General features: G+C 36.6%; 1 pseudogene; it reads right to left on the minus strand.

Moving 5' to 3' along the window:
• Positions 1-450: 450 nt before the first annotated feature.
• On the minus strand, positions 451-1451 carry LOC144311914 (SUMO-activating enzyme subunit 1-like; annotated as a pseudogene).
• Positions 1452-9301: the final 7850 nt, after the last annotated feature.

A 9301-nucleotide genomic window follows, 5' to 3' on the forward strand; every position in this document is an offset into this window, starting at 1 on the left:
GCCTTATTCCCCACCTGGAGTCATGCTCTTTTCTGTATGACAGCAGACGGGGAGTAAGTCCAAGAAGGTGGCAAGAGGATCCTAAGCAACAAGGGTGTTGGTTCCTGGCAGGCATCTCCTGTGGGACCTCAGAAGGCTGGCGATGCTGCGGTGGCACCAGGACAGAGGGATGCATCAGCGGGGGCATTCAGGTGATGGCTGGCAAACAGCTCTCGATAGTGCTGCAATGGAGATAGCCAGTCCCTGTGCCCTTTGCTGAGCAGCTGCTGGTGCTTGGAAGTTGCACATCTGTACAAGCTATTGCTCACAGGAAATGGTTTGTACTGGTCCAATGGCTTCACTTTTTCCCCACCTGGAGCTGCCTGCCTGGGGGTAAGGGGACAGGGCACACATGTGGGCAGCCTGCAGGTCAGCATCCTCAGAGCAGCCAAGTCTTAGGTTCACTGGAGTGGAGGCATTCCACAAACCCATTCCCCTTCATGCCATCAAAAACGAAGAAGTTGTTGTGAGGAGGGTCCCTTTGAGACAGAGCCTTCACAGTTTCCTGGGCCAGGATCCCTCCAACCACTGCACACACACTGGGGCCATCTAGGAGAATAGTGTCTTCAGGGAGCAGGTCAGGACTAACAACCAGGGAGTCAAGCATGTTGTTTCAAATCTGGAGCAACAACTCAGAATCTTCCCCAAAGGCAACAGAACTAGTATCTCTTCCTTTACTTGTGCAGAACTTCAGGAGCTCTTGAAGGAGAAAGTAACCCAAAGTTGTGAACTTCAGAGCTACTTTTGCTTTATCACTGCTCCAGTCCACTTGTGGCCTTTCCTTAATAGAGCAAAAGACCACCTTCTTTTTGACCTAGTTGTTTCAGATGAATCAAGTTTTGCTCTTGGTATCAGGTCCATCTTCTTCTACCCATTGGCTAACTTTGGCAACTTTGGTTTTCTACTCTACAAATTCATGCTCTCCAAGATTGGCAAATGTATACCCATTGTAGCCAAAAACATCATCTCCTCTAAAAAACTTGATATTATTTTTGTGACAGATCTGGTCAACTTTGACTTTGACATCCCTGGAGCAGCAAGTCAGACAAGTCATGTCAAACAGAGTGAAAAATGACTCAGGTTTCTTCTCTGTATTCTGGGTGTCCACCTTCATATCCACCACTGGGTTGAGATTTTGGGCTTGTTCCAAAGAGGCTTCAGCCCTTGTTACAGCCAACAGATCCAGTATGGATAAGGAACTGAGCTTCAGGGTCTTCTGGAGATACCTGTTTAGGATCCAACATGGTCAGTCCTTTCACTCCTGCCAGAATGAGATTCTTGGCAAAGTTAGCCCCAAGTCCTTTCATGCCAACAAGGAGCACCCTGGCAGCCGTTTCTAGGCCTCCAATCCCCACGGACTGTGCTACCTCCTCCTGGGTGATGTTGCTGCCAGCCTTCTCCTTCTGCACCATACCATGAGCTCCAGCTGCCTGTACTCAGGTTCTGTCCACAGCAACCGCCTATCAGCCCCACCATGTGCTGCCAACCTATTTTGTTAAACATTTAAGGAGGAAATAATACCAACTTTGTGTAAAATCTTTTAGAACATAGAAGAGTGAACCCCTCCCATCACAGTTTATTTATGAGGTCAGCATTACTCTGACAACAAACCACAGATCAATATTCTTCATGCACAAAGAAAAAAAATCTTTAAAATATTAGTAAGCCAAATCCTACTATATATACTATAATGAGATGGACTTATCCCAGGTATGTAAAGTTGGTTCTAATTAAATAATCAATCAGTGTAATTTACCATCTCCATATACTAACTAATAAGAAAAACCATTATGCTCATCTCCATGGAGGCAGGAGAACATTTGACTAAGTTGAACAACCATCAGTGATAGAGTCATTAGAATATAGAAAACTTCCACAACCTGATAAATGGCATAAAATACTTGCAGATAACATCATATCAAATCATGAAAGAATAAATGCTTTCTCTCTAAGATAGGACACAAAGCAAGGATGTCCACAAAGGCATACAGGTAGGAAAGAAAGAAAAAAGTCTTTATATAAAAATGACCTCATTATCTGTGTGGAAAATCTAAGGAATTTATGAAAAGAATTAGAACTAATAGGTGACATTAGCAAGGTCAGCACACAATTATGCAAAAGAACAAAGTCAAAGGAGATATGCTGCCTGAATTTAAAATTTAATATGAAAGCTACAGTAATAAAAACAGTATGATATTAGAGAAAGAATAGACATATAGAGCAAATGAACATAATAGAGAATCCAGATGCATTAAGTGAGAATCTGCATTTTAATAAGATTCATAGGTGATTCACAAGTACATTCAATTTTGAGAAGCATTAAGCTAGAATGAGAATGAATGGTCTTAATCTACAATAAAAATGATCTCTTATTAGTTCACATCTCTTAAAGTGATTTTACCATTGATTAGGTCCTCAAGTCTCCAACTTAGGTGTTATCCTTGATTTTTCCCTTTTTCTCACCCCTTCCTCCAAGATCATATCTGCAAGTTCTATTGGTTCATACCTCCCAAACAGGTCTCAATTCATCTATGTCCCTATTCCATGGCCATCCTATTCCAAGATGCCATTTTCTCTCCTATACTACTGATGCCTCCTGATTTCCTTACTTCTTTTCTCCCCTACAGACAAATTATAAAACAGAGTGATCTTCGTGGAGCTTGTGTCCTAGTGGAGAAGACAAAATAAACATATGAATAAATAAATGAAAACAACCATTATTAACTGTAATAAATACAATGAAGGGCATCAATACAGTGATTTGATAAACAGAAAGGAGGCTACTTGCCTCTTGTAGATAAAGACTATATAAGTAAGCTTGGGTTGTCCTAACAAAATACCACAGACTGGGTGGCTTGAACAACAAAAACTTACTTTCTCACAGTTCTGGAGGCTGGTAGTCTAAGGTCAAGGTTACCTCAGGGTTGGTTTCTGGTGAAACCTCTCTTTTGTATGTAGAGAGATGATTATGATTATTATTATTATTATTATTTGCTGTGTTTTACCTAGGCTTTCATGCAGGATAGGGGGCAGGGAGCATACTGCTGTATCTCTTCTTGTAAAGACACCTGTCAGTCCTATCAGGTTAGGGCCCTTATAACCATTTAACTTTACCTATTTACAGGCCCTATCACCAATAGTAATATTGGAATTAAGACTTCCCTGCATAAAATTGGGTAGGTGGAGATACAATTCAATCCACAGGAAGATTGGGAAGGCTGCTCTATAGAGGTGGCATCTGAGGATCTGAGGTTTGAGGTGGGGCCAACCATATAAATAAGAAAAAGAGCATTATAGTTAGAGGGAGCCCATGGACATAGGACATCTTCAAGTACTGGAGTTTTGGATTATCAGGAGAAAAAGTAAATCTACCTATTCCAATCCTGGTTGGAGGTGAGACTTTACAATTAGACCTGACATCTTTGTATTTCTATTCAAAAGTCACTCTACCAGCATTTGAAATTGGCATTTCAACAAGGACAGAAAGAATACAAAAAGCAGCAGCCAATTATAGGCAGGTGGAAATTGCCACTTTATTTCCAATCCAAAACTAATACCTCTCCCTGAGACTGGTTCACTTAAGAGCCATCTCAATGGAAGATGACTTCTTAGGACATTTTATTAAGTATTCAATAGCTATATGGCTGTTCCACTGATGGCAATTTAAAAACATTACCATGAAGGAAAATTCCTTAGACAGTTCTAAAGTTCTCATTGGCTGATATACATGGAAATTCTTAATTTCAGACTAAGTCAACTGAAAAATATTTGACATCACATGTCAGCAAAAACTTATGGGTGCTCCCTGCAGCTCTCCACTGTTTACTCAAGCAGCAGCTCCCAGTGGACCGTGGTTGAGATGTGCTCTAAGGCAGGAATGGGGAATGTGAAACACTGAAATTTTTCCACATTTATTCAACCACACCCCATTTTCATTATCTCTGTGCAGGGAGGTGAACAGAGAGAACTACTAAATACCACAATAAACATGATTTACTTGATTGATTCACTCTTTTCCCAGTGTAATCATTAATAGCATCATAGTGATATAAATGGGCTGAGTTCATGGGCAGGGAAGGGTTGCTTTCATGGCAGATCTTTAAGCGATTGAAGTCTTAAATTACTCACTTCCCATATGTTGTATTAGTGTTACTTTGTAGCAATCAGTTGACCAAATATTGTATTTGAAAAATTACCTTAAATGTTATTATAAGACATAAATTGTGTTGTTTGTGAAAAGAATACAAAAATAATACATGTTGAAAAATGCATTTGCTGTATATGTTTTCAACAAAACTTGTATATTCTTGATTTTCTCTAAGGACCAATTTCTGTTTTTGGTTTATACTAATAATTTTTTTTTACAAATAATTGAAAGTTTACTTTATTACAGATGGTATTTGTCTATAGCCAAAAATACTTTCCAAGATGCACCTTAGCTCAAAAAACTAGTTTAAAAAGCATCTTCAATTAAAACAGTCAAAACAGATGAACAAGAATCAAAATCCCTATGAGCATCATACTTGGCTATTTGCACCTCACTAGCCCTAGTTTTTTTTTTTTTAATTAATCTAGAATCCAAACGTGTAAGAATCAGAAAATCAATTGTGTGACTATACACATGATTTAATGTGACACAGTTACTTGAAGGGCTGCCATTTGTGCTATGTTAAAAACAGGATCTTACACATCTCTCTAAACTGTACCAGATTAAACTGATCACTGAGTTTAATACAGTCGAGATTACCAAGTATTGAATAGTTTTGGCTAAAACTCTGAACAGTTGGTTGAATAGGCAGAAAAATTAATTTTTCTACACTCACAACTGTATCTTTAGATTTTTATATCAGCATGAAGGCATTTAAAAAAATGCCCTGAGTGCCTACTGTTTATGAAGCACTGAGCTAAAATGAGGGAACAAAATACATATGACACATCATTATATGTTATATTAATGTATATTACATATATTATACATCAGTGTATAATATACATTAGTGAATAAAATATATATTATCCATAATCATTAATATATAAATATCTGAAAGACAATTGATCTTTGATCAATTATACGGGCAATAAATTGCCTTTATGATAAGATTGTTATTAGAATTTAAGTAAATGAGATAAAAATTCCATTTCAAAAATGTTTTAAACTAGCAGTATTAGGTTGTTCTGAACATGTACTGCCACCCAATGGAGATGTGCCCCAATGGCACCAGTGTGTAGGTTCAGAGACCATACATCCTTTTGTGGAAATAATACAATGTGCAAATCATTCCGTGTGGTAGGTTTTTGGGTTTAGAATGCACTGGATTGCCCTAGGGGAGGGACAGATGGTGAACTTTAGGTAAAACTATTTTTTTCTGTAAACCCAGGGGGGGAAAAGCCTTACTCAAAATCTGATCTGAGGGGACTATAGTGAAATAGTGAAATTGCCTATAAATATCTTAGTGATATCAAGTAAAAGTGACTATTTCTTAGAAACATTACTAATATGCTAATATAACCTTTTTGTGTTATGTAGAAGTTGTATCATGAAAAATTGAGGCTGGGGGAAAAAAAACACTGGAATAAACTACAGGTCTTCCAGGCTGCAGGTCTCCAAATTTTCAGCTTGATCCTTCTATTTTGTTTTTTGTTTTTTGTTTTGTTTCATTTTTCATTGAATCTGGTTCTTATGTATCACGGGTAGTTTGTAAAGAGTTCTGACTGCTCAAGAAGAGGTATGGATTAGAATGTCCCTTATGGTCCCTTCCACCTTCACAATTACATTTTCAATGCCATTGTTCAAGCCTCTGACAAAAAGTACTTAAAGAGGAAAAAAATGTAATTCACCTCCAAAGTTCTTAAAAAGACTTATGCTAGGTGCTTTCTTAAATATGTTAAATAGGCATTTTCACATTTTTATTGACCTAGAACTTGAGAATATTGTCCCATGGCAGGTTTTTAAATAAAAAGATGTGTTGATGCAGAGTTTTGCTTTATTTAGAAAATCTATCATTCAGTAAAAGTTAAAGTAATTTCCAGTTCAGTGATAATGTTGCTATGAGGCTCTTTATGTTCAAAGTACCACTTCCATTTTTCGCATAGGCCAAAGTAGCAGAGGGTTTGGGGTGTTGGCAGGGACCCCGGCACATAGGAGCCAGAACTTCTTTTTTTTAATTAAAAAAAAATTTACATTTGAAACTAATGATGTATTATACGTTGGCTAACAGAACTTTTTTTTAACTATAGCTGTTAAAAAGATCTGAGCTTAGTAGTATCATTTTGGGCATGCTGCAACATTCTCTAAGCAACCGCATTACTGAATTTATCATTTGATTACCTTAACACCCAAGTCTCCAAAGAGAATAATTACCTAATAATGCATATTATGTGACTATTTAAATTACTATGAAGTGTGATAAGAGAGATTAAATTGGTTTAATGAAAAATGTTATGGTAAATTTCTTGTATACATCTTCTGAACAAGTGATTGAAGCTATGCTTCATGTAGTCTTTGCAGAGTTTTTCTATTTATTGAAGTGTCAGAAAGTGACAAACATGGAGGCAAAAGTGATGGAACATTATATCAATTGATCACCAAGTGAATTAGTACACTGTTGCTATAATTGAAAATTACTGCTCCATTAAAAAATAAATATTACATATTTTACAAAAATTATGCCAAAGATAGCATCTTTTAGCCAGCAGAAAGTTTCCATGATCAAATCAGAATACTTTAATAATGATAAGGTACTCTACTAAAAAAAAGTTATAAATGCCTTATCTATACAAGATGCATAGAGATACACTAATGACAAAATAAACAGATGGGAATGCAGTTGCTCTGCTAGATCCTTATTAATAAATTTGTCTTAAAGGATGTTGCTAAAGGGCTACGGTGGAATCTAGATACCTACTCAAGATAGAGCTCTTGTGTCTCACTTGCAATTCACTGGGATTGAGAATCATTGGAGATGTGCTTATGAATCTTGACCCTGTGCATCTGTCCTACTCTCTATTTATCTTACTCTTGGCCATATTCTCCAAGTGCAGAAATCAATTCCATTTTAATTCTTACAAGTTCCTAAGGGTACCAGTTAAAAAATTCACTTTTACAGTAATAGCTCTCAAATGCCCTTGGAGTGAAGAACTTTCTAAAATTGCCCAACTGACTCCCAGATAGTAATTTATGAACAGAAAGTTACTGGTTTTGATCTGTGTGGGGCCTACTCTGTAGATCAGAAGGTAAGTGGACAAATAAATATCTTCATAGACTGTTCACATTTTGGATTTTCATGGACTGTTCATGATTACAGGAGTAGAGTTAATTCAATTTGCCTAATTTTTTCCTATTATCTCTAACGTTGACTCTATCATTAATAACATCAATTATATATCCACTGTTTGTAGAACCTTCTGTTTTTCTTCTACTTTTGTAAATCCTTTTAAGGGAGATATTTTGTTTTCTTTTGACAAAATTTATATCTGTTATTCTCCCTTCCAGTGGACTGAGAAAACAAAGTGCTCTATGGGGGAGAAATATTTAATGTGAAAAGATTTCTATTTTGTGACCTCATCTGGACTTTCTAATTTGGACAGTATATAAAAAAAATGATTATTTGGGAGGATAAAAAGAACTTTTGGATTCTTTTAATAAATCAGTCCTTTATAAATGGGCAAAAGAACACAACTAACTAATGAGAGAATAGCGGTATTTCAAAAATTATGTCATATTTTATATTTACTTTTAGTAACAAAATGAAAACATTTAGAGTATCTATCTCCAGAGCCACACTTATCTTCCACTCTCCAAAGATGCACTCATAGACATCACCTTATCCTTTTTTTGATTCTGAGACTTTTTCTGTATCTTTAAGACCATGCAATGTTTCTTGTTTGTCTGTTCCTTCCCATGGTCATTGCCCAATGACACCAGGTCCAGCCAACTTCCATCCACAAGGATCTGGGTTTGCCCATAGCTTATTCTTCCAACTGTCCCTGATTTCTCCTCTCAGTTCTGTTCTCTGTGTCCTCAGCTGAAGCTTGTCCCTGGAACTATTCCCAGTTTTAGGAACTAGCCAAGAGAAGCTGACCCACAAGATGAGAGAAATAGAAGAGAGATTTCTCAGCTCTCTCAATTCTTTGGATCTGAGAGCTGCTGTGGTCATAGGAGCATGTCAAGTTCTAGCAATGCCTTTCCATTCTCATTATCAGCATTAGTCCCTTGAATCTTCATAACAACTCTATAAAGTAGATAATTCTTTTACAGATAAGGAAAATGAAATTTCAAGAGGTTAAACTTCACACTTACAATGGCACAACTGGTAAGTGAACCAGGATTTGAATCTAGTTGCACCTATCTCTGAGAATCAGGCTCTTAATCACTATAGGTCATTGCATTCTAGACACTCAAATGTATAAACAGCATCTACGATATTCAGTTTTACCAGCTAAGCAAGTGAAATGTGGCACAAATGACCTAATCAATTATATTTTGTTTAATATATTTGGAGTTTAGAGCTTAGAGCCTCTTGAATTTAATGTATGAATATATAGTAGTTCATATTTTTGTGTAGTGATTGTGTGCTAGGGCAAGGTATATGACATGTATTTTCTCATTTAAGTCTCATAACCAACATGTAGAAAGGCAGGTACTATTATTCTTTCCACTGGAAAAAATTGAAAACAGAGGCACAATATGTTTAAATAATTTGCCCCAAATCAGAATGTTGGGAAGAACTGAGAGTTGAGCTAGGTATTTCCTACCGCCTATACTTTTACCACTTCTGATAGAATTTTATGGCTTCCATTATAAATGCTTCCTAAGAGTAGATATTATACAAAATGTTGTTTATGTATTATGCATTGAGTCCTCATATAAACCTAAAGAGGTGATATTATTATCTACTTTCTTCAGCTAAAGAAAACAAAGATAAGAGACTTTTAGTGATGTAATGGTAAGAAGTAGTAGAACTAGGATTTGAACATAGATCTGATTGATTAAAAACTGATGCTTATGGGAAATAATCTGAAAAATAAGAGGATAGTTCAAAATGGTGAGATAGCAGACCTTGAATTCACTTCTTCCCATGGACACATCAAATCTATACCTATATATAAAGCAATTCCTTCTGAAGAACTAAGGGTTGATTAAATAGCTTGTGCACAATAAATGATAGAGGGATCATGTAGAGAATGATAGATGGAGACATGGAACAATGGGAACCCCACCTTTGACATGGCACTCTGCAGTAGGGAGGGATATCATTGTGGG

The sequence above is a fragment of the Canis aureus genome, chromosome 4 (genome assembly GCF_053574225.1).
Source record: "Canis aureus isolate CA01 chromosome 4, VMU_Caureus_v.1.0, whole genome shotgun sequence".
NCBI classification, from domain to species: Eukaryota; Metazoa; Chordata; class Mammalia; order Carnivora; family Canidae; genus Canis; species Canis aureus.